Source organism: Pleurodeles waltl, chromosome 10, assembly GCF_031143425.1.
Source record: "Pleurodeles waltl isolate 20211129_DDA chromosome 10, aPleWal1.hap1.20221129, whole genome shotgun sequence".
NCBI lineage: Eukaryota > Metazoa > Chordata > Amphibia > Caudata > Salamandridae > Pleurodeles > Pleurodeles waltl.
Genome location: NC_090449.1, coordinates 1,073,573,655 through 1,073,599,477, shown reverse-complemented (window position 1 = coordinate 1,073,599,477; position 25,823 = coordinate 1,073,573,655).

The following is a 25,823-nucleotide window of genomic DNA, read 5'->3' as shown; positions in this document are numbered from 1 at the left end:
GAAAGGACTCAACTAGCCCCCTTTGTTTTCTTCAGGTGAAACGTCTTCTTGCTGAAAACAACCTTGAGAAGAATTGTTCACATCTTCAGGGCTGGACTCCTGGGCATCAGTCTATTTCTCCTAGTTGCTGAGCACCCCACACACCTCCATCTCCAAAGTAAAGTGCCCATTTCCATGTGGGTAGTGTGATTTTTATACACAAGCACGAGCTTCCTTGTCCATGGGACCTTATGCAAGACCCGCAGATAAGAAGGGTCACATGAGCTGGCAGGAGGGACGACCAGTTGTAACTAGTCCACTGGATTTCTTCAAAGAAGTCATAGCATCATGTATTCCAGGAGAGAAGTTCCTCAAGGACAGTCAGATTTCATTGACAGGATAGTGACCCCTGTGGTCTTGGGTGACAGCAGGAAGCCAGCACACCACCCACTGTAGACCCTTTAGGGGGCGGAGATTCAAGACACAGCTGGAGACATCTCTCTCCAAAAACCTCAGGCAGGCAGGAGGGACCCTATAAATGCATCAAGGAGGGACATCGCCTTTTGTTCCAGTTCATACTCTTCTGGAAGATTTCAAGCAGGACATTTCAAAGGGTAACACTAGTCAGCGATTAGTAATGATGCAAGACCTAACAGATCTACAATTCAGAGATTGTGTTCTTTCCATGTTTTACCTTCAAAGTGACCCATCTTTAGTGTAAGGATGTGTTTTCAGGTATAAAAGCAAATCCTTAATTCCACTCAACACAGAAACTGTCGAGCTGTGTTTTTCTTCCTTGTGCTGAACTTTCCAAAATTACAAACATAAACATGGACCAGTCCATCTACCACTACTAAGCATCAAGTGAACTCCATCAAATGCCCACCTGCTCCAGACCCATGGGGCGTTTGGCTCTAGTAGTTTGCTGCTAGTCTCCAAACTCAAAAGAGAAGAATTCTGCATGAACTAACCGCAGGCAGATGTGGCAGATGTTAGGTGGGAGACCTAGAGACCCAATCCCCCCTCCCCTGCCCCTATTGTGTGGCCTTTTCTTGAGGTAGCAGTGTCCGGCTTTCCCAGACTCAGGTGTCACTTTTGTGTGGAGTAAAGGATGTAAACGGGGAACATGAACAACTTTTGCTGCAATAGCCAACACATGGGGAGAGGGCTTTTCACAGAGACATTTTGGAGTTTGTGAAGTAACTCTCTGGTAGTGTTCTTAACATACTCCTGCATGCCTTGAAGAAATGGCCCAAACGTCTAGAAAGGGAATGTGGTTGGAATGTTCAGGGAGCAGAAAAAGGACTGTGCCTTTTTGCATTTTTACTAGTTTTACTAATATGATTGATTTAGAAAGGCAGTTAAGAGTATGTAAAAGAGTACCCTAGACATTTAAGAGTACGTAAAACACTACTCCAGACATTGCAGAGTACTTAGAACAGTAGCCCAGGTTTTGACGGGTATGTAAAAGAGTACCCCAAGCATTTAAGAGTAAGCAAAAGAATACTCCAGGCGTTTAAAAGTATGTAAAAGAGTACTCCATGCATTTCAGAGTACTTAAAACAGTACTCCAAGTTTTAACAAGTGGGTAAACTACTACCCCAGGCATTTAATAGCTGGCAAAAAAGTACTCCAGGCATTTAAGAGTAGGTAGAAGAGTACTCCAGGTATTTAAGAGTAGGTAAAACAGTACTCCAGTCATTTAATCGTAGGTAAAACAGTACTCCAGGCATTTCAGAGTGTGTCAAACAGTACTCCAGACATTCAAATGTATGTAAAACAGTACTCCAGACATTTAAGAGTAGGTAAAAGAGTACTCCTGTAGTACTACTTTCTGTACACAAAGGTTTTTTGTGAATTAGCACCACAACATGCAAGACTGCAAAACTATTACTTGTGATTATGAAAGCCCAAGGCTCAAGGAATAAAAAAAATAAAAAAACACCTAAGACTGAAAACGCATTCACATATTTGTGTGAACCCACTTCAAAAGCTATTTGTAACTATTGGGCTATTCAGAAAAGTAACTTACACTCCTGAGTAGTTTACATGTGCACGTTTACTCTTAAACATTTGATTAACTTTAACAATTTTGACTATTGACAAATCCTGTGAGTAAAGTTACTCAAAAGTATAGACTTACGTGTATCCACTCCCTAAAAAAGAGGGGTGGAGCCAAATGTATGAGTGTAACTTACTACTGCCAGAAAGAAACAGTAGTACACCGAGCTCCACCCCGGTGAATCACTGATACTGCAACACACTCCCATAGAAAATAATGGAGACAGAAAAGTAAAATCAAACCTCACTGAAAACAACATGAAATTAAATTACATAATTTAAACTATAAATACATATATTTTAATGTTTAAAACATCTAAAAATAAAATATATTTATTATTTAAATTTAAATTTTAACCTCTAGTTGCCTAAGGTGCTGGGACACTCTATCAATTAGCCGTGCGCTGTAAAAGAATTCCTCATTCATTAATTCGTTCATTCAATCATAAAATGTTTTAACAACCTTGTTTTAATATATTAATTAGTGCAGTATTAACTTTTATTACAATTTAATTAAACTATTTTTAATGAATTCTGCACATCAGTTTTAACAATTATTGCTGCATAATAAAATAATGAATTTGTTATCTTTATCTCATGTACCAGTGCTGGGGACAAACCCTGCCATTCACATTTCTAAATTCTATTTTATGTCCCAATCCAGCATAGGAAATGAAAAGGAAAAGAACCCTGTGGTGCCAATCAGTCACAGCACATACAGTCAGCAATCATACATGTGCCATCCATGCCCAACATGGATAGCACAAAGGACCAGGTTTCAGGGGGCTGACAGGTCCACTTAAAGACGCAGGAGAGGCCAGTAGACGACTCTCCCTGGCAGCCTAGAGGTAAGGAAGCCTGTCCTGCTACTATGGTCAGTTGCTCTCACTACTGTCCGTCCTCTGTAGCACAGCGCACTGACCACGGTCACACTCATTAAAAGTAGGCGAACCTGGTGTGGTCATCCAGCTCTAGGACTCATCCCTACTGATAGGTGGCCCTCAGTGTACACAGGTGATGTTGTGTGCTATGGCCAAAGATTCCCAAAGGAACTCATTCTGGGGACCTCAGTGCATGAGCACATGCTCTCTAGAGCCATGCAGAAGACCTGTTCCATCCCAACAATTGTCTATCAGTTTATTATGTATGTTTGTGAACCCAAGTGATGCGGTGGGAATGTGATTACATAAATGAGTCTTTTTTCACGTGGCACACCACTCTACATGCTTGTCAGGAAGTTCACTCCCTCGCTGGTGGAGTAATATTCCACCACATTGTATTCTCTGCTTCTTATATACACACTAAAGGTCCAGTGGTCAGGGCATCTTTTAATGTACACCTCCCACCCTCCTTGCTCTAAAATGAGGTGTGCGTAAAACTTTGCCAAAGTCTTAGGCAGGGAATTCCTGGTAGTCTGTTCTTCGATGGAAATCGATGCCAGTACAGAAGAGGCTACGGAGGTCATTTAAGGTTTGGCGACATGTCAGTGGTTGAGTACTCTGTCCACAAACCGACGGTTGTGCGGTGTATGTAAAGTCTGACAAACCTGGTGTAGCCAACTGGGCCTCTGGGGCAGCAGAGTCCCCACCAGTGGCGGAATAACCCTTGATCTCCAGGGGACCCCCTCAGCACAGCCAGCACGTGAAAGGGCCCCTGGCCTGAGAGCTCCTGACTGGGTCCCAGGCCTCCACCATGTACTTTGCAGGGGGGACCCCTCAAGTTTTGTTATGCTAGTGGTCCCTAACTGGGGGAGCCAGCAGGAACCCTGGACCGAAGGCCCCACAGACAGGCTGCATGAAACATGGTGGCTGCTCAGCAAACTTACAGTGACCTCAGAGGAGCTGTGGGATTATATCCCCTGGAAACTCACAGAGAGGTCCACCAAACTCTGTATGTGGAGGGCGAGCATAGCCAGGGCAGCAGAGTCCAGGCCTCGAGACCCCTGGCAGATCCGAGTTCAGCCTGCCAAACCCTAAATGACCCCTTAGAGTGGTCTGGGCGACCTGAAGGGCCAAATCAGAGAACCCAAAAGACGGGGTGCCCAGGACGGCCTTGGAGTGGGGTGCTGTGCCAGTTTAAGGGCGCTGTTGGCAGAGCAGAGCTTTCCGCCAGCAGCGGGTACAAGAAGCGAGGATAGCGCTTCTGAGGGGAGAGGGAGTCCACTGTGCGCTGTCTCCACCTGGCACCCTGTAGCACCACCTCGGTATAGACGCAGCGCCGTGCCGGGCTCCCTTGTAGTCCAAGCCTACTCTAAGTACCGGAAGTGACGTCTAAGCAAGGTTTTTATGACGTCGGTGGTGTAGCGGTTTATGAAACACCACAAAGGCCTCTGTTATCCTGCAGGGCCTGGGGCCAAACATTAAAGAAAATGCAAAAAAAAAATGCTGGTGATATCTGAATATAAAATGTATAATTATAGGGAGTATCCAAGTATTTTATTTCTTTTTATTCCTAGCCCCCCGCCCCCACCCCAGTTCCCTTTGGAAGTTGACTATCAACAACTGAATGGCTGTCTTTTGCCAAGAGCCGAAGAAGCCCCCCCCGTACCCCGCCAACACCCCCCCTTGCGAGCCTGGTTTGTTGATTGGCGCTCTTGCCCAGGCTGGCACGGAGTCGGGTGGGTTTGAAGGGGGCTTTGCTGGGGTTCACCCTGTGACGACAGCACTCAGGTCAAAGTCTGTAAACACTGACGTGGTGGGGGCCCAGGCCTCGCCCCCCCCACACCAGCACAATGCAGATGGCGCAGGAAGCGCAGGCCGAGGCGAGAAGGGATCATTGCGCCCAATTATTCTCAAACTGGGGGTGAGGGTGGGGGCCCTCCGGCGCCCCGCCCCCTCGGTTGCATGCTTCAGGGGATGAATAGCAGGCGAGCCGGCCCTGTCAGGATGAATCTGCCTCGAGCCCTTCACACCCGGCCCGGGAAGACGTGGCCTGTAGCAAACATCAATTATTCAGCCCGAAATCAAGACTATTTTGTTTCTTGCTGGGGAAGCAACGCGCCGCCTCTCTCTAGTTTTAAAACCAGTTGTGGTGGGGATGAGAGTATTCCAGGGCTGATGGGAGGTGGGGGTTGAAGGGGGTAGGGTTTGTCCGGGTGAGACTGACGCGTGAGGGTTCAGCATCCGTTCTGCATGAACTTGGATGAATGAATACCACGGTACCTCACCGGCGCCTGGCAGCGCCTAGAAGCTGCTTAGCTGTCAGTGTGCGCCGTGTAAGTTCTTGTCACATGAAATGATAGTTTATTTTATTAGTTAATTGAAACCATAACAAATATTCCTTCAACATAAAATTTAACAGAACAATATTGGAGCAACAAGACGTTTATGCTACAATAAAAGTTATGAGATAAAAATAATATAATACATTCTAGCCTTGTTACCCCCACTTTTGGCCTGTTTGTGAGTGTATGTCAGGGTGTTTTCACTGTCTCACTGGGATCCTGCTAGCCAGGGCCCAGTGCTCATAGTGAAAACCCTATGTTTTCAGTATGTTTGTTATGTGTCACTGGGACCCTGCTAGTCAGGACCCCAGTGCTCATATGTTTGTGGCCTATATGTATGTGTTCCCTGTGTGGTGCCTAACTGTCTCACTGAGGCTCTGCTAATCAGAACCTCAGTGGTTATGCTCTCTCATTTCTTTCAAATTGTCACTAACAGGCTAGTGACCAATTTTACCAATTTACATTGGCATACTGGAACACCCTTATAATTCCCTAGTATATGGTACTGAGGTACCCAGGGAATTGGGGTTCCAGAAGATCCCTATGGGCTGCAGCATTTCTTTTGCCACCCATAGGGAGCTCTGACAATTCTTACACAGGCCTGCCACTGCAGCCTGAGTGAAATAACGTCCACGTTATTTCACAGCCATTTTACACTGCACTTAAGTAACTTATAAGTCACCTATATGTCTAACCTTTACCTGGTAAAGGTTGGGTGCTAAGTTACTTAGTGTGTGGGCACCCTGGCACTAGCCAAGGTTCCCCCACATGGTTCAGGGCCAATTCCCCGGACTTTGTGAGTGCGGGGACACCATTACACGTGTGCACTACATATAGGTCACTACCTATGTGTAGCTTCACAATGGTAACTCCGAATATGGCCATGTAACATGTCTAAGATCATGGAATTGCCCCACCAATGCCATCCTGGTATTGGGGAGACAATCCCATGATTCCCCGGGTCTCTAGCACAGACCCGGGTACTGCCAAACTGCCTTTCCCGGGGTTTCACTGCAGCTGCTGCCAACCCCTCAGACAGGTTTCTGCCCTCCTGGGGTCCAGCCAGGCTTCGCCCAGGAAGGCAGAACAAAGGACTTCCTCAGAGAGAGGGTGTTACACCCTCTCCCTTTGGAATAAGGTGTCAGGGCTGGGGAGGAGTAGCCTCCCCCAGCCTCTGGAAATGCTTTGATGGGCACAGATGGTGCCCATCTCTGCATAAGCCAGTCTACACCGGTTCAGGGATCCCTCAGCCCTGCTCTGGCACGAAACTGGACAAAGGAAAGGGGAGTGACTACTCCCCTGACCTGCACCTCCCCTGGGAGGTGCCCAGAGCTCCTCCAGTGTGCTCCAGACCTCTGCCATCTTGGAAACAGAGGTGCTGCTGGCACACTGGACTGCTCTGAGTGGCCAGGGCCAGCAGGTGACGTCAGAGACTCCTTCTGATAGGCTCCTTCAGGTGTTGCTAGCCTATCCTCTCTCCTAGGTAGCCAAACCTCCTTTTCTGGCTATTTAGGGTCTCTGCTTTGGGGAATTCCTTAGATAACGAATGCAAGAGCTCATCAGAGTTCCTCTGCATCTCTCTCTTCACCTTCTGCCAAGGAATCGACTGCTGACCGCGCTGGAAGCCTGCAAAACTGCAACAAAGTAGCAACGACGACTACTGCGACACTGTAACGCTGATCCAGCCGCCTTCTAGACTGTTTTCCTGGTGGTGCATGCTGTGGGGGTAGTCTGCCTCCTCTCTGCACTAGAAGCTCCGAAGAAATCTCCAGTGGGTCGACGGAATCTTCCCCCTGCAACCGCAGGCACTAAAGAACTGCATCACCGGTCCTCTGGGTCTCCTCTCAGCATGACGAGCGAGGTCCCTTGAACTCAGCAACCCTGTCCAAGTGACTCCCACAGTCCAGTGACTCTTCAGTCCAAGTTTGGTGGAGGTAAGTCCTTGCCTCCCCACGCCAGACTGCATTGCTGGGACTCCGGCTCCTGTGCACTCACTGAGGATTTCCTTTGTGCACAGCCAAGCCTGGGTCCCCGGCACTCTAACCTGCATTGCACGACCTCCTGAGTTGTCCTCCGGCGGCGTGGGACTCTCTTGTGCAACTTCGGGTGAGCACCGATTCACTCCACTTCGTAGTGCCTGATCCGGCACTTCTGCGGGTGCTGTTTGCTTCTGAGTGGGCTCCTTCTCTTGCTGGGCGCACCCTCTGTCTCCTCACGCAATTGGCGACAACCTGGTCCCTCCTGGGCCACAGCAGCATCCAAAAACCCTAACCGCGACCCTTGCAGCTAGCAAGGCTTGTTTGCGGTCTTTCTGGGGGGAAAATACTTCTGCACGACTCTCCACGACGTGGGACATCCATCCTCCAAAGAGGAAGTTTCTAGCCCTTGTCGTTCGTGCAGAATCCTCAGCCTCTACCATCAGGTGGCAGCTTCTTTGCATCCACAGCTGGCATTTCCTGGGCATCTGCCCACTCCCGACTTGATCGTGACTTTTGGACTTGGTCCCCTTGTTCCACAGGTACTCTCGTCTGGAAATCCATCGTTGTTGCATTGCTGGTGTTGGTCTTTCCTGCAGAATTCCCCTATCACGACTTCTGTGCTCTTTGGGGAACTTAGGTGCATTTTGCACCCACTTTTCAGGGTCTTGGGGTGGGCTATTTTTCTAACCCTCACTGTTTTCTTACAGTCCCAGCGACTCTCTACGAGGTCACATAGGTTTGGGGTCCATTCGTGGTTCGCATTCCACTTCTAGAGTATATGGTTTGTGTTGCCCCTATCCCTATGTGCCCCCATTGCATTCTATTGTGACTATACATTGTTTGCACTGTTTTCTATTGCTATTACTGCATATTTTGGTATTGTGTACATATATCTTGTGTATATTTGCTATCCTCATACTGAGGGTACTCACTGAGATACTTTGGCATATTGTCATAAAAATAAAGTACCTTTATTTTTAGTATATCTGTGTATTGTGTTTTCTTATGATATTGTGCATATGACACTAGTGGTACTGTAGGAGCTTCACTCGTCTCCTAGTTCAGCCGAAGCTGCTCTGCTAAGCTACCTTTTCTATCAGCCTAAGCTGCTAGACACCCCTCTACACTAATAAGGGATACCTGGGCCTGGTGCAAGGTGTAAGTACACCTTGGTACTCACTACAAGCCAGTCCAGCCTCCTACATTGGTTGTGCAGCGGTGGGATAAGTACTTTGCAACTACTTACCACTTTTGTCATTGTACTTTTCATAAGAGAAAAATATACAAAACAAGTTCAGTGTATGTACACCTAACCAAAAAGTTTTGCTTTTCTTCTCTCACGTCTTTACTAAGTGCTGAAAAGTACCTCTAAACTTTCAAAAAGTTCTTAAAAAGTTTTAAAAGTTTTTTTCCTGTTCTTTAAAAAGTTCTAAAAACGTTTTCTTTCTTTTTCTATCCCTTAAACACTTTCTATAATGTCTGGCACAGGCCAAACTGTTGATCTGTCCAAGACTGCTTATGACCACCTTAGCTGGGAGGCAGCAAGGAGTCTCTGTGTAGAAAGAGGTTTAGGGGTAGGGAAGAATCCCTCTAGAGAACTATTAGTTAACATGCTAGTTGAACAAGACAAGACTTTTGTTGGTACTTCTGGTGAGAAATTAGCTGATGGTTCCCACTCTGATTCTGGGGCACCCCTAGCAAAAGAGTTGGAAGGGAATCTTTCCAACCTGCCCCTTAGCAAGCCACCTAACATAGCTGGTACTGATGTGAATTCACATCACAGTAATAGTGTTGTTTCTCATCACAGTAGAAGTATCACTTCTATAGGCCAGAATGTTAGTGTGACATCTGTTAGGGCCAGGTCTCCTTCTGTTCCTTCTCACCATTCCTCTGTTTCAAGACATGCCCTACCCACCCACCCTGATGACAGAGTGTTAGAAAGGGAGCTCAATAGATTGAGAGTGGAACAATCCAGGCTGAAGCTCAAAAAGCAACAGCTGGATTTAGATAGGCAGTCCTTGGAAATAGAAAGAGAAAGACAGAAATTGGGTTTAGAAACCCATGGTGGCAGCAGCAGTATTCCAAATAGTCATCCTGCAAAAGAGCATGATTCTAGGAATCTGCACAAGATAGTTCCCCCTTACAAGGAGGAGGATGACATTAACAAGTGGTTTGCTGCAGTTGAGAGGGCCTGTGTTGTACAAGAGGTCCCTCAGAGGCAGTGGGCTGCTATCCTATGGCTATCTTTCAGTGGAAAGGGTAGGGATAGGCTCCTTACTGTAAAAGAAAGTGAGGCCAATGATTTCAAAGTTCTTAAGAATGCACTCCTAGATGGTTATGGCTTAACCACTGAACAGTACAGGATGAAGTTCAGAGAAACCAAAAAGGAGTCTTCACAAGACTGGATAGACTTTGTTGACCATTCAGTGAAGGCCTTGGAGGGGTGGTTACATGGCAGTAAAGTTGCTGACTATGAAAGCCTGTATAACTTAATCCTGAGAGAGCATATTCTTAATAATTGTGTGTCTGATTTGTTACACCAGTACCTGGTGGACTCTGATCTGACCTCTCCCCAAGAATTGGGAAAGAAGGCAGACAAATGGGTCAGAACAAGGGTGAACAGAAAAGTTCATACAGGGGGTGACAAAGATGGCAAGAAGAAGGATGGTAAGTCTTCTGACAAGGGTGGGGACAAATCTAAAAATGAGTCTTCATCAGGCCCACAAAAACACTCTGGTGGGGGTGGTGGGCCCAAATCCTCTTCAAATCAAAACAAAGAAAAGAAACCATGGTGCTATTTATGTAAAATAAAAGGCCATTGGACAACAGATCCCAGTTGTCCAAAGAAAAGCACCAAGCCTCCTACCACTACAACCCCTGCTGCTACACCTAGTGCCCCTAGTAATAGCAGTGGTGGTGGGAGCAAACCTACTAATAGCCAATCCAAGGGAGTAGCTGGGCTCACTTTTGGTAATTTAGTTGGGGTTGGTCTTGTTAGGGAGACCACAGAGGCTGTGTTAGTCTCTGAGGGGGCTATTGATTTAGCCACCTTGGTTGCTTGTCCCCTTAACATGGATAAGTACAAGCAACTACCCCTAATAAATGGTGTTGAGGTTCAGGCCTACAGGGACACAGGTGCCAGTGTTACCATGGTAATAGAGAAACTGGTCCACCCTGAACAACACCTACTTGGTCACCAGTACCAAGTAACCGATGCTCATAACAACACACTTAGCCACCCCATGGCTGTTGTAAATCTCACTGGGGGGGGGTTACTGGTCCAAAGAAAGTTGTGGTTGCCTCAGATTTACCTGTAGACTGTCTACTAGGAAATGATTTAGAGACATCAGCTTGGTCAGATGTGGAGTTGGAGGCTCATGCAGCAATGCTGGGCATTCCAGGGCATATTTTTGCTTTAACGAGGGTTCAGGCCAAAAAGCAAAAAGGACAGGGTGACTTGGATCCTGGAAGAATGGACCAAGTGCTCCCTAAAGCTAGGGTTAGTAAGGGTAAAACACTACCTACTATCCCTCCCTCTACAGTGGATTCAACTTCTGAGGAAGAAGAATTTCCACCCTGTGCAGAACCTACACCAGATGAGCTGGAAGCAGACACTGCTGAGCTTTTGGGTGAAGGGGGGCCTGCCAGGGAGGAGCTGAGTGTGGCAAAGCATACCTGTCCCACACTAGAGGGTCTAAGGCAGCAAGCTGTCAAACAAGCAAATGGGGATGTCAGTGACTCTCACAGAGTTTACTGGGAGGACAACCTCTTGTACACTGAAGCAAGGGATCCAAAACCTGGAGCTGCCAGGAGATTGGTGATTCCTCAGGAGTACAGAAAGTTCCTCCTAACTCTAGCCCATGACATTCCCTTAGCTGGACATTTGGGGCAAATGAAAACTTGGGACAGGCTTGTCCCCTTGTTTCATTGGCCTAGAATGTCAGAGGACACAAAGGAATTTTGTAAGTCCTGTGAAACCTGTCAAGCCAGTGGAAAGACAGGTGGCACTCCAGAGGCACCCCTTATCCCACTGCCTGTGGTTGGGGTTCCCTTTGAAAGGGTAGGGGTTGACATAGTTGGCCCCCTTGACCCTCCTACTGCTTCAGGCAATAGGTTTATCTTGGTGGTAGTGGACCATGCCACCAGATATCCTGGAGCAATTCCTCTAAGGACCACTACAGCTCCTGCAGTGGTAAAGGCCCTCCTGGGAATCTTTTCCAGGGTGGGCTTCCCAAAAGAGGTGGTATCAGACAGGGGAAGCAATTTCATGTCTGCTTACTTAAAGGCCATGTGGAAGGAATGTGGTGTGACATACAAGTTCACCACACCCTATCATCCACAAACAAATGGACTGGTGGAGAGATTTAACAAAACTCTCAAAGGCATGATTATGGGACTCCCTGAAAAACTCCGCAGGAGATGGGATATCTTGTTACCTTGCCTCCTTTTTGCTTACAGGGAGGTACCCCAAAAAGGAGTGGGCTTCAGCCCCTTTGAACTCCTATTTGGACACCCTGTGAGAGGTCCTCTAACACTTGTTAAGGAGGGTTGGGAACAACCTTTAAAAGCTCCAAAGCAAGACATAGTGAACTATGTACTTGGCCTCAGATCTAGGATGGCTGAGTACATGAAAAAGGCCAGTAAAAACCTTCAGGCCAGCCAAGAGCTCCAAAAGCAATGGCATGACCAGAAGACTGTTTTGGTTCAGTACCAACCAGGGCAGAAAGTGTGGGTCTTGGAGCCTGTGGCCCCAAGAGCACTCCAAGACAAATGGAGTGGACCCCACATAATTATTGAAAAGAAGGGAGACGTCACCTACTTAGTAGACTTAGGCACTGCCAGGAGTCCCTTTAGGGTACTCCATGTCAATCGCCTGAAACCCTACTATGACAGGGCTGATCTCACCCTGCTCATGGCAACAGAGGAGGGACAGGAAGAAGAGAGTGACCCTCTCCCTGATCTCTTCTCTTCCACAGAACAAGATGCTCTAGTGGAAGGTGTAGTTTTGGCAGATTGTCTTACTGCTGAGCAGAAAGACCACTGCATAAATCTCCTAGGTCAGTTTTCTGAACTCTTCTCTACTGTGCCAGGCACCACTTCTTGGTGTGAGCACACTATAGATACTGGAGACAACTTGCCTGTCAAAAGTAAGATCTATAGGCAGCCTGACCATGTCAGAGACTGCATAAAGCAAGAAGTACAGAAAATGCTTGAACTGGGAGTGGTTGAGCACTCTGAAAGTCCATGGGCCTCTCCTGTGGTACTTGTACCAAAACCTCATTCCAAGGATGGAAAGAAGGAAATGCGGTTTTGTGTAGACTATAGAGGTCTCAACCAGGTAACCAAAACTGATGCTCACCCTATACCCAGGGCAGATGAGCTAATAGATACACTGGCATCTGCCAAGTATCTAAGCACTTTTGATTTGACAGCAGGGTATTGGCAGATCAAGTTATCAGAAGATGCAAAAGCAAAAACTGCATTTTCAACCATTGGAGGCCATTACCAATTCACAGTACTGCCTTTTGGATTGAAAAATGCACCTGCCACTTTTCAGAGGTTGGTGAATACAGTCCTGCAAGGGCTGGAAGCTTTTAGTGCAGCATATCTTGACGATATAGCTGTCTTTAACTCCAGCTGGGATGATCACCTGGTCCACCTATGGAAAGTTTTGGAGGCCCTGCAAAAGGCAGTTCTCACTATCAAGGCTTCAAAGTGCCAGATAGGGCAGGGGAAAGTGGTTTATCTGGGACACCTGGTAGGTGGAGAACAGATTGCACCACTTCAGGGGAAAATCCAAACTATTATAGATTGGGTTCCCCCTACCACTCAGACCCAGGTGAGAGCCTTCTTAGGCCTCACTGGGTATTACAGGAGGTTCATAAAGAACTATGGCTCCATTGCAGCCCCTCTTAATGACCTCACATCTAAGAAAATGCCTAAAAAGGTATTGTGGACAGCTAGCTGTCAGAAAGCTTTTGAGGAGCTGAAGCAGGCCATGTGCTCTGCACCTGTCCTGAAAAGCCCCTGTTACTCAAAAAAATTAATTGTCCAAACTGATGCATCTGAATTAGGGGTAGGGGCAGTCTTATCACAACTTAATTCTGAGGGCCAGGATCAACCTGTTGCTTTTATCAGCAGGAGGTTGACCCCTAGAGAAAAGCGTTGGTCTGCCTTAGAGAGGGAGGCCTTTGCTGTGGTCTGGGCACTGAAGAAGTTGAGGCCATACCTGTTTGGCACTCACTTCATTGTTCAGACAGACCACAAACCTCTACTTTGGCTAAAACAAATGAAAGGTGAAAACCCTAAATTATTGAGGTGGTCCATATCCCTACAGGGAATGGATTATACAGTGGAACATAGACCTGGGAGTACCCACTCCAATGCAGATGGATTCTCCAGATATTTCCACTTAGACAATAAAGACTCATCAGGTCATGGCTAGTCTTATTGTCCTTCGTTTGGGGGGGGTGTTGTGTAGGAAAGTACCATCTTGCCTGGCATGTTACCCCCATATTTCACTGTATATATGTTGTTTTAGTTGTATTTGTCACTGGGACCCTGCCAGCCAGGGCTCCAGTGCTCATAAGTGTGCCCTGTATGTGTTACCTGTGTTATGACTAACTGTCTCACTGAGGCTCTGCTAATCAGAACCTCAGTGGTTATGCTCTCTCATTTCTTTCCAAATTGTCACTAACAGGCTAGTGACCAATTCTACCAATTTACATTGGCTTACTGGAACACCCTTATAATTCCCTAGTATATGGTACTGAGGTACCCAGGGTATTGGGGTTCCAGGAGATCCCTATGGGCTGCAGCATTTCTTTTGACACCCATAGGGAGCTCTGACAATTCTTACACAGGCCTGCCACTGCAGCCTGAGTGAAATAACGTCCACGTTATTTCACAGCCATTTTACACTGCACTTAAGTAACTTATAAGTCACCTATATGTCTAACCTTTACCTGGTAAAGGTGGGTGCTAAGTTACTTAGTGTGTGGGCACCCTGGCACTAGCCAAGGTGCCCCCACATGGTTCAAGGCCAATTCCCCGGACTTTGTGAGTGCGGGGACACCATTACACGCGTGCACTACATATAGGTCACTACCTATGTGTAGCTTCACAATGGTAACTCCGAATATGGCCATGTAACATGTCTAAGATCATGGAATTGCCCCACCAATGCCATCCTGGTATTGGGGAGACAATCCCATGATTCCCCGGGACTCTAGCACAGACCCGGGTACTGCCAAACTGCCTTTCCCAGGGTTTCACTGCAGCTGCTGCTGCTGCCAACCCCTCAGACAGGTTTCTGCCCTCCTGGGGTCCAGCCAGGCTTGGCCCAGGAAGGCAGAACTAAGGACTTCCTCAGAGAGAGGGTGTTACACCCTCTCCCTTTGGAATAAGGTGTCAGGGCTGGGGAGGAGTAGCCTCCCCCAGCCTATGGAAATGCTTTGATGGGCACAGATGGTGCCCATCTCTGCATAAGCCAGTCTACACCGGTTCAGGGATCCCTCAGCCCTGCTCTGGCACGAAACTGGACTAAGGAAAGGGGAGTGACCACTCCCCTGACCTGCACCTCCCCTGGGAGGTGCCCAGAGCTCCTCCAGTGTGCTCCAGACCTCTGCCATCTTGAAAACAGAGGTGCTGCTGGCACACTGGACTGCTCTGAGTGGCCAGGGCCAGCAGGTGACGTCAGAGACTCCTTCTGATAGGCTCCTTCAGGTGTTGCTATCCTATCCTCTCTCCTAGGTAGCCAAACCTCATTTTCTGGCTATTTAGGCTCTCTGCTTTGGGGAATTCCTTAGATAATGAATGCAAGAGCTCATCAGAGTTCCTCTGCATCTCTCTCTTCACCTTCTGCCAAGGAATCGACTGCTGACCGCGCTGGAAGCCTGCAAAACTGCAACAAAGTAGCAACGACTACTACTGCGAGACTGTAACGCTGATCCAGCCGCCTTCTCGACTGTTTTCCTGGTGGTGCATGCTGTGGGGGTAGTCTGCCTCCTCTCTGCACTAGAAGCTCCGAAGAAATCTCCCGTGGGTCGACGGAATCTTCCCCCTGCAACCGCAGGCACCAAAGAACTGCATCACCAGTCCTCTGGGTCTCCTCTCAGCACGACGAGCGAGGTCCCTTGAACTCAGCAACTCTGTCCAAGTGACTCCCACAGTCCAGTGACTCTTCAGCCCAAGTTTGGTGGAGGTAAGTCCTTGCCTCCCCACGCCAGACTGCATTGCTGGGAACCGCGTGTTTTGCAGCTACTCCGGCTCCTGTGCACTCACTGAGGATTTCCTTTGTGCACAGCCAAGCCTGGATCCCCGGCACTCTAACCTGCATTGCACGACCTCCTGAGTTGTCCTCCGGCGGCGTGGGACTCTCTTGTGCAACTTCGGGTGAGCACCGATTCACTCCACTTCGTAGTGCCTGTTCCGGCACTTCTGAGGGTGCTGCTTGCTTCTGAGTGGGCTCCTTCTCTTGCTGGGCGCCCCCTCTGTCTCTTCACGCAATTGGCGACATCCTGGTCCCTCCTGGGCCACAGCAGCCTCCAAAAACCCTAACCGCTACCCTTGCAGCTAGCAAGGCTTGTTTGCGGTATTTCTGTGGGAAAACACTTCTGCACGACTCTCCATGACGTGGGACATTCATCCTCCAAAGGGGAAGTTTCTAGCCCTTGTCGTTCGTGCAGAATCCTCAGCTTCTACCATCCGGTGGCAGCTTCTTTGCATCCACAGCTGACATTTCCTGGGCATCTGCCCACTCCCGACTTGATCGTGACTTTTGGACTTGGTCCCCTTGTTCCACAGGTACTCTCGTCTGGAAATCCATCGTTGTTGCATTGCTGGTGTTGGTCTTTCCTGCAGAATTCCCCTATCACGACTTCTGTGCTCTTTGGGGAACTTAGGTGCATTTTGCACCCACTTTTCAGGTTCTTGGGGTGGGCTATTTTTCTAACCCTCACTGTTTTCTTACAGTCCCAGCGACTGTCTACGAGGTCACATAGGTTTGGGGTCCATTCGTGGTTCGCATTCCACTTCTAGAGTATATGGTTTGTGTTGCCCCTATCCCTATGTGCCCCCATTGCATTCTATTGTGACTATACATTGTTTGCACTGTTTTCTATTGCTATTACTGCATATTTTGGTATTGTGTACATATATCTTGTGTATATTTGCTATCCTCATACTGAGGGTACTCACTGAGATACTTTGGCATATTGTCATAAAAATAAAGTACCTTTATTTTTAGTATATCTGTGTATTGTGTTTTCTTATGATATTGTGCATATGACACTAGTGGTACTGTAGGAGCTTCACTCGTCTCCTAGTTCAGCCGAAGCTGCTCTGCTAAGCTACCTTTTCTATCAGCCTAAGCTGCTAGACACCCCTCTACACTAATAAGGGATACCTGGGCCTGGTGCAAGGTGTAAGTACACCTTGGTACTCACTACAAGCCAGTCCAGCCTCCTACATTGGTTGTGCAGCGGTGGGATAAGTACTTTGCAACTACTTACCACTTTTGTCATTGTACTTTTCATAAGAGAAAAATATACAAAACAAGTTCAGTGTATGTACACCTAACCAAAAAGTTTTGCTTTTCTTCTCTCACGTCTTTACTAAGTGCTGAAAAGTACCTCTAAACTTTCAAAAAGTTCTTAAAAAGTTTTAAAAGTTTTTTTCCTGTTCTTTAAAAAGTTCTAAAAACTTTTTCTTTCTTTTTCTATCCCTTAAACACTTTCTATAATGTCTGGCACAGGCCAAACTGTTGATCTGTCCAAGACTGCTTATGATCACCTTAGCTGGGAGGCAGCAAGGAGTCTCTGTGTAGAAAGAGGTTTAGGGGTAGGGAAGAATCCCTCTAGAGAACTATTAGTTAACATGCTAGTTGAACAAGACAAGACTTTTGTTGGTACTTCTGGTGAGAAATTAGCTGATGGTTCCCACTCTGATTCTGGGGCACCCCTAGCAAAAGAGTTGGAAGGGAATCTTTCCAACCTGCCCCTTAGCAAGCCACCTAACATAGCTGGTACTGATGTGAATTCACATCACAGTAATAGTGTTGTTTCTCATCACAGTAGAAGTATCACTTCTATAGGCCAGAATGTTAGTGTGACATCTGTTAGGGCCAGGTCTCCTTCTGTTCCTTCTCACCATTCCTCTGTTTCAAGACATGCCCTACCCACCCACCCTGATGACAGAGTGTTAGAAAGGGAGCTCAATAGATTGAGAGTGGAACAATCCAGGCTGAAGCGCAAGAAGCAACAGCTGGATTTAGATAGGCAGTCCTTGGAAATAGAAAGAGAAAGACAGAAATTGGGATTAGAAACCCATGGTGGCAGCAGCAGTATTCCAAATAGTCATCCTTGTAGGAGGCTGGACTGGCTTGTAGTGAGTACCAAGGGGTACTTGCAACTTGCACCAGGCCCAGTTATCCCTTATTAGTGTATAGGGTGTCTAGCAGCTTAGGCTGATAGATAATGGTAGCTTAGCAGAGCAGCTTAGGCTGAACTAGGAGACGTGTGAAGCTACTACAGTACCACTTAGTGTCATATGCACAATATCATAAGAAAACACAATACACAGTTATACTAAAAATAAAGGTACTTTATTTTTATGACAATATGCCAAAGTATCTTAGAGTGTACCCTCAGTGAGAGGATAGGAAATATACACAAGATATATATACACAATAGCAAAAATATGCAGTATAGTCTTAGAAAACAGTGCAAACAATGTATAGTTACAATAGGATGCAATGGGGAAACATAGGGATAGGGGCAACACAAACCATATACTCCAAAAGTGGAATGCGAACCACGAATGGACCCCAAACCTATGTGACCTTGTAGAGGGTCGCTGGGACTATTAGAAAATAGTGAGAGTTAGACAAATAACCCTCCCCAAGACCCTGAAAAGTGAGTGCAAAGTGCACTAAAGTTCCCCTAAGGACAAAGTAGTCGTGTTAGAGGAATAATGCAGGAAAGACACAAACCAGCAATGCAACAACTGTGGATTTCCAATCTAGGGTACCTGTGGAACAAGGGGACCAAGTCCAAAAGTCACAAGCAAGTCGGAGATGGGCAGATGCCCAGGAAATGCCAGCTGCGGGTGCAAAGAAGCTTCAACTGGACAGAAGAAGCTGAGGTTTCTGCAGGAACGAAAAGGGCTAGAGACTTCCCCTTTGGTGGACGGATCCCACTCGCTTTGGAGAGTTGTGCAGAAGTGTTTTCCCGCCGGAAGGACGCCAACAAGCCTTGCTAGTTGCAAATCGTGCGTTTGGCGTTTTTGGACGCTGCTGGGGCCCAGGAGGGACCAGGAGGTCGCAAATTGGACCTGAAGAGGGAGGGGACGTCGAGAAAGACAAAGAGCCCTCACTGAAGCAGGTAGCACCCGGAGAAGTGCCAGAAACAGGCACTACAAGGATGCGTGAAACGGTGCTCGCCGAAGTTGCACAAAGGAGTCCCACGTCGCCGGAGACCAACTTAGAAAGTCGTGCAATGCAGGTTAGAGTGCCGTGGACCCAGGCTTGGCTGTGCACAAAGGATTTCCGCCGGAAGTGCACAGGGGCCGGAGTAGCTGCAAAGTCGCGGTTCCCAGCAATGCAGCCCAGCGAGGTGAGGCAAGGACTTACCTCCACCAAACTTGGACTGAAGAGTCACTGGACTGTGGGGGTCACTTGGACAGAGTTGCTGGATTCAAGGGACCTCGCTCGTCGTGCTGAGAGGAGACCCAAGGGACCGGTAATGCAGCTTTTTGGTGCCTGCGGTTGCAGGGGGAAGATTCCGTCGACCCACGGGAGATTTCTTCGGAGCTTCTGGTGCAGAGAGGAGGCAGGCTACCCCCACAGCATGCACAAGCAGGAAAACAGTCGAGAAGGCGGCAGGATCAGCGTTACAGAGTTGCAGTAGTCGTCTTTGCTACTATGTTGCAGGTTTGCAGGCTTCCAGCGCGGTCAGCAGTCGTTTCCTTATCAGAAGGTGAAGAGAGAGATGCAGAGGAACTCGGATGAGCTCTTGCATTCGTTATCTGAAGTTTCCCCAGAGACAGAGACCCTAAATAGCCAGAAAAGAGGGTTTGGCTACCTAGGAGAGAGGATAGGCTACTAACACCTGAAGGAGCCTATCACAAGGAGTCTCTGACGTCACCTGGAGGCACTGGCCACTCAGAGCAGTCCAGTGTGCCAGCAGCACCTCTGTTTCCAAGATGGCAGAGGTCTGGAGCACACTGGAGGAGCTCTGGACACCTCCCAGGGGAGGTGCAGGTCAGGGGAGTGGTCACTCCCCTTTCCTTTGTCCAGTTTCGCGCCAGAGCAGGGGCTAAGGGGTCCCTGAACCGGTGTAGACTGGCTTATGCAGAATTGGGCACATCTGTGCCCAAGAAAGCATTTCCAGAGGCTGGGGGAGGCTACTCCTCCCCTGCCTTCATACCATTTTCCAAAGGGAGAGGGTGTCACACCCTCTCTCAGAGGAAGTTCTTTGTTCTGCCATCCTGGGCCAGGCCTGGCTGGACCCCAGGAGGGCAGATGCCTGTCTGAGGGGTTGGCAGCAGCAGCAGCTGCAGTGAAACCCCAGGAAGGGCAGTTTGGCAGTGCCAGGGTCTGTGCTACAGACCACTGGGATCATGGAATTGTACCAACAACGCCAGGATGGCATAGAGGGGGCAATTCCATGATCATAGACATGTTACATGGCCATATTCGGAGTTACCATTGTGAAGCTACATATAGGTAGTGACCTATATGTAGTGCACGCGTGTAATGGTGTCCCCGCACTCACAAAGTTCAGGGAATTGGCTCTGAACAATGTGGGGGCACCTTGGCTAGTGCCAGGGTGCCCTCACACTAAGTAACTTTGCACCCAACCTTTACCAGGTAAAGGTTAGACATATAGGTGACTTATAAGTTACTTAAGTGCAGTGTAAAATGGCTGTGAAATAACGTGGACGTTATTTCACTCAGGCTGCAGTGGCAGGCCTGTGTAAGAATTGTCAGAGCTCCCTATGGGTGGCAAAAGAAATGCTGCAGCCCATAGGGATCTCCTGGAACCCCAATACCCTGGGTACCTTAGTACCATATACTAGGGAATTATAGGGGTGTTCCAGTAAGCCAATGTGAATTGGTAAAATTGGTCACTAGCCTGTTAGTGACAATTTAAAAGTAATGAGAGAGCATAACCACTGAGGTTCTGGTTAGCAGAGCCTCAGTGAGACAGTTAGGCACCACACAGGGAACATACACATGCACACCTATGAGCACTGGGGCCCTGTGTGACAGGGTCCCAGTGACACATACATATAGGCCACAAACCTATGAGCACTGGGGTCCTGACCAGCAGGATCCCAGTGACACATAACAACCATACTGAAAACATGGTGTTTTCACTATTAGCACTGAGGCCTGGCTATCAGGATCCCAGTGAGACAGTGAAAACAGTGACAAACACCCTGACATACACTCACAAACAGGCCAAAAGTGGGGGTAACAAGGCTAGAAAGAGGCTACCTTCTCACACAACCCCCCCCCAAACGAAGGACAATAAGGCTAACCTTGGCCAGTTGAGACTTTATTGTCTAAGTGGTGATAAGTAGAGAGTAGCTCTGCAATAGACTGGTTACTCCCTTTATCATCCACTATATGGTTACTTCCCTGTGGGGATGTAAACCACCCTGTTTGAAGTTTTTTAGCTAAGCAACAATGTGAAGATGTATTTTCAGAGTTTCTATCAGTAAGTTTTAGTTTAGAGCAGTGGGAATTGTCCACTGAACCTATTTGTAGTGATGGAAATGCCAGACAGGGATGCTGTCTCAGAAAAGCCATAGCTGGGCAAAAACGTTGTCCATATGGCTTGAAGAGAGAACAGGGATGCTGTTTCTCTTGGGTTGGAGCAGGGCAGGGATGCTGTCCTATCAGCTCCACACTAGGGCAGGGATGCTGTCCTAAGTGTTGTGAGGCAGTGCAGAGTTTCTGCACTAAAGTTTCTCTGGGAGGGTTGGAGGGATGCTCCATGTTAACTAAAATGGTGCTCTTTTTCTCACCAATGTTAGTTATCCCACAGAGAGGTACTTCCACCTCAGGGAGTACAGTTTTACCAACTGATGATTCCCTTGGAAAAGGTGCCACCCCAGGAGAGGTTTCTCCCACCACAGGAATGGTATCCTGAATGGTAGGGTGGTTAGGGGATACTGTGATACCCTTTTTACCTGTTGATGGAGAGGGATCCTGAGTTTTCAGGCCTTCTCTCCTTTGCTTTTTCATTTCAGTAGAAATGAGAGGGAACAATTCCTCAGGGATGCCCAGCATGGCTGCATGGGCATAAAACTCTACATCAGCCCAACCTGAGGCCTCTAGGTCATTACCTAAGAGACAGTCTACAGGTAAGCTAGGTGATACCACCACCTGCTTAGGGCCAGTAACTCCACCCCAATTAAACTGAATTATAGCTAAGGGAAGAAACTTAGTGGAGTTATGGACATCAATAATCTTATACTGTTGTCCAATGATGTGTTGTTCAGGAGGCACTAGGTTTTCAGTCACCAAAGTGAAACTGGCACCTGTGTCCCTGTAGGCCAAGGCCTCAACACCATTTATTGAAACTGTCTGCCTGTACTTATCCATTGTAAGGGGACAAGCAGCCAGTGTGGCAAGGCCAATGCCACTAGGTGTGACAGAAACTGTCTTGGGACTGATTACATCAGTTTCCACTATGGACCCATAAGTGAACCCAACTACACCCTTTGCTTGACTGTTGCCAGCAGTCCCACCACTAGTACCACTACTGCTAGGGGCACTAGAGCTTGATGTATTAGTGGTGGTAGGCTCAGGGGGTTTACCTGGACAGGACTTATCCCCTGGCCTATGGCCTCTAGTTTTACACACAAAGCACCAAGGCTTTTTAATGTGTGCAGGTTGGGAAGAAGAGGAAGAATTTGTTTTATCCCCACCCTCTGAAGAGTGTTTAAGATTTGAAGTGGGATCTTTGGTTTTACCCTTATCCCCATGCTTATCTTGAGATTTTTCACCATCTTTCTTCTTATTGCCATCTTTGTCACCCCCTGTATGAACTTTTCTGTTCACCCTTGTTCTGACCCATTTGTCTGCCTTCTTCCCAATTCTTGGGGAGAGGTCAGATCAGAGTCTACCAGGTACTGGTGCAACAAATCAGACACACAATTATTAAGTATATGCTCTCTCAGGATTGTGTTATACAGGCTTTCATAATCAGTAACTTTACTGCCATGTAACCACCCCTCCAAGGCCTTCACTGAATGGTCAATGAAATCAACCCAGTCTTGTGAAGACTCCTTTTTGGTCTCTCTGAACTTTATCCTGTACTGTTCAGTGGTTAAGCCATAACCATCCAGGAGTGCATTCTTAAGAACTTGGAAATTATTAGCATAATTTCCTTTCACAGTAAGGAGCCTATCCCTACCTTTTCCACTAAATGATAGCCATAGGATAGCAGCCCACTGCCTTTGAGGGACATCCTGTACAACACAGGCCCTCTCAAGTGCAGCAAACCACTTGTTAATGTCATCCCCCTCCTTATAAGGGGGAACTATCTTGTGCAGATTCCTGGAATCATGCTCTTTTGCAGGATGACTATGGGGAATACTGCTGCTGCCACCATGGGTATCTAAACCCAACTTCTGTCTTTCCTTCTCTAATTCAAAAGACTGTCTATCCACATCCAGCTGTTGCTTTTTAAGCTTCAGTCTGGTTTGTTCCACCCTCAACTTATTGAGTTCCCTCTCTAACATTCTGTCATCAGGGTTGGTGGGAGGGACATTTCTAGAAACAGAGCTATGATGGGAATGAACAGAAGGAGACCTGTCCCTTACAGAAGCCACCCTAACAGCTTGGTTTACAGAAACATTACTACCAGTATGGTGAGAATAAATGCTTTTGCTATGATGTGAGACAACACTATTTATTTGGTGTGGCTCATCATCATTACCATCTATGCTAGATTGTCTAGTAATGGGCAGGCTAGGAAGTTTCTTTCCTGAATCTTTTCCTGGGGGAGTCCCTGAATCAGATTGAGAACTATTAGGTACTTTTTCAACAGATGGGGCACCTATGGCCTTATCCTGTTCTCTAAGCATGTTAAGTAACAGTTCCAAGGAAGGATTCTTCCCTACACTCAAACCTCTCTCTATACAGAGACTCCTTGCTCTTTTCCAGCTAATGTTGTCATATGCAAGTTTGGACAGATCACCATTTTGGCCTGTGCCAGACATTTTTAGAGAGAGTTAAAGTGATAGAAAAAGAGAAAAAAGTTTTCAGAACTTTTTGGAAACACAGAAAAAAACTTTTTAAACTTTTAAGAACTTTTTGAAAGTTTAGAGGTACTTTTCAGCACTTAGAAAAGAGTGAAAAGAGGAAATGCAAAACTTTTTGGCTATGTGTATATACACTGACCTTGTTTTGTATATTTTTCTCTTATGAAAAGTACAATGACAAGAGTGGTAAGTAGTCTCAAGCACTTATCCCACCACTGCACAACCAATGTAGGAGGCTGGACTGGCTTGTAGTGAGTACCAAGGGGTACTTGCACCTTGCACCAGGCCCAGTTATCCCTTATTAGTGTATAGGGTGTCTAGCAGCTTAGGCTGATAGATAATGGTAGCTTAGCAGAGCAGCTTAGGCTGAACTAGGAGACGTGTGAAGCTACTACAGTACCACTTAGTGTCATATGCACAATATCATAAGAAAACACAATACACAGTTATACTAAAAATAAAGGTACTTTATTTTTATGACAATATGCCAAAGTATCTTAGAGTGTACCCTCAGTGAGAGGATAGGAAATATACACAAGATATATATACACAATAGCAAAAATATGCAGTATAGTCTTAGAAAACAGTGCAAACAATGTATAGTTACAATAGGATGCAATGGGGAAACATAGGGATAGGGGCAACACAAACCATATACTCCAAAAGTGGAATGCGAACCACGAATGGACCCCAAACCTATGTGACCTTGTAGAGGGTCGCTGGGACTATTAGAAAATAGTGAGAGTTAGACAAATAACCCTCCCCAAGACCCTGAAAAGTGAGTGCAAAGTGCACTAAAGTTCCCCTAAGGACAAAGTAGTCGTGTTAGAGGAATAATGCAGGAAAGACACAAACCAGCAATGCAACAACTGTGGATTTCCAATCTAGGGTACCTGTGGAACAAGGGGACCAAGTCCAAAAGTCACAAGCAAGTCGGAGATGGGCAGATGCCCAGGAAATGCCAGCTGCGGGTGCAAAGAAGCTTCAACTGGACAGAAGAAGCTGAGGTTTCTGCAGGAACGAAAAGGGCTAGAGACTTCCCCTTTGGTGGACGGATCCGACTCGCTTTGGAGAGTTGTGCAGAAGTGTTTTCCCGCCGGAAGGACGCCAACAAGCCTTGCTAGTTGCAAATCGTGCGTTTGGCGTTTTTGGACGCTACTGGGGCCCAGGAGGGACCAGAAGGTCGCAAATTGGACCTGAAGAGAGAGGGGACGTCGAGAAAGACAAAGAGCCCTCACTGAAGCAGGTAGCACCCGGAGAAGTGCCAGAAACAGGCACTACAAGGATGCGTGAAACGGTGCTCGCCGAAGTTGCACAAAGGAGTCCCACGTCGCCGGAGACCAACTTAGAAAGTCGTGCAATGCAGGTTAGAGTGCCGTGGACCCAGGCTTGGCTGTGCACAAAGGATTTCCGCCGGAAGTGCACAGGGGCCGGAGTAGCTGCAAAGTCGCGGTTCCCAGCAATGCAGCCCACCGAGATGAGGCAAGGACTTACCTCCACCAAACTTGGACTGAAGAGTCACTGGACTGTGGGGGTCACTTGGACAGAGTCGCTGGATTCAAGGGACCTCGCTCGTCGTGCTGAGAGGAGACCCAAGGGACCGGTAATGCAGCTTTTTGGTGCCTGCGGTTGCAGGGGGAAGATTCCGTCGACCCACGGGAGATTTCTTCGGAGCTTCTGGTGCAGAGAGGAGGCAGGCTACCCCCACAGCATGCACAAGCAGGAAAACAGTCGAGAAGGCGGCAGGATCAGCGTTACAGAGTTGCAGTAGTCGTCTTTGCTACTATGTTGCAGGTTTGCAGGCTTCCAGCGCGGTCAGCAGTCGTTTCCTTATCAGAAGGTGAAGAGAGAGATGCAGAGGAACTCGGATGAGCTCTTGCATTCGTTATCTGAAGTTTCCCCAGAGACAGAGACCCTAAATAGCCAGAAAAGAGGGTTTGGCTACCTAGGAGAGAGGATAGGCTACTAACACCTGAAGGAGCCTATCACAAGGAGTCTCTGACGTCACCTGGAGGCACTGGCCACTCAGAGCAGTCCAGTGTGCCAGCAGCACCTCTGTTTCCAAGATGGCAGAGGTCTGGAGCACACTGGAGGAGCTCTGGACACCTCCCAGGGGAGGTGCAGGTCAGGGGAGTGGTCACTCCCCTTTCCTTTGTCCAGTTTCGCGCCAGAGCAGGGGCTAAGGGGTCCCTGAACCGGTGTAGACTGGCTTATGCAGAATTGGGCACATCTGTGCCCAAGAAAGCATTTCCAGAGGCTGGGGGAGGCTACTCCTCCCCTGCCTTCACACCATTTTCCAAAGGGAG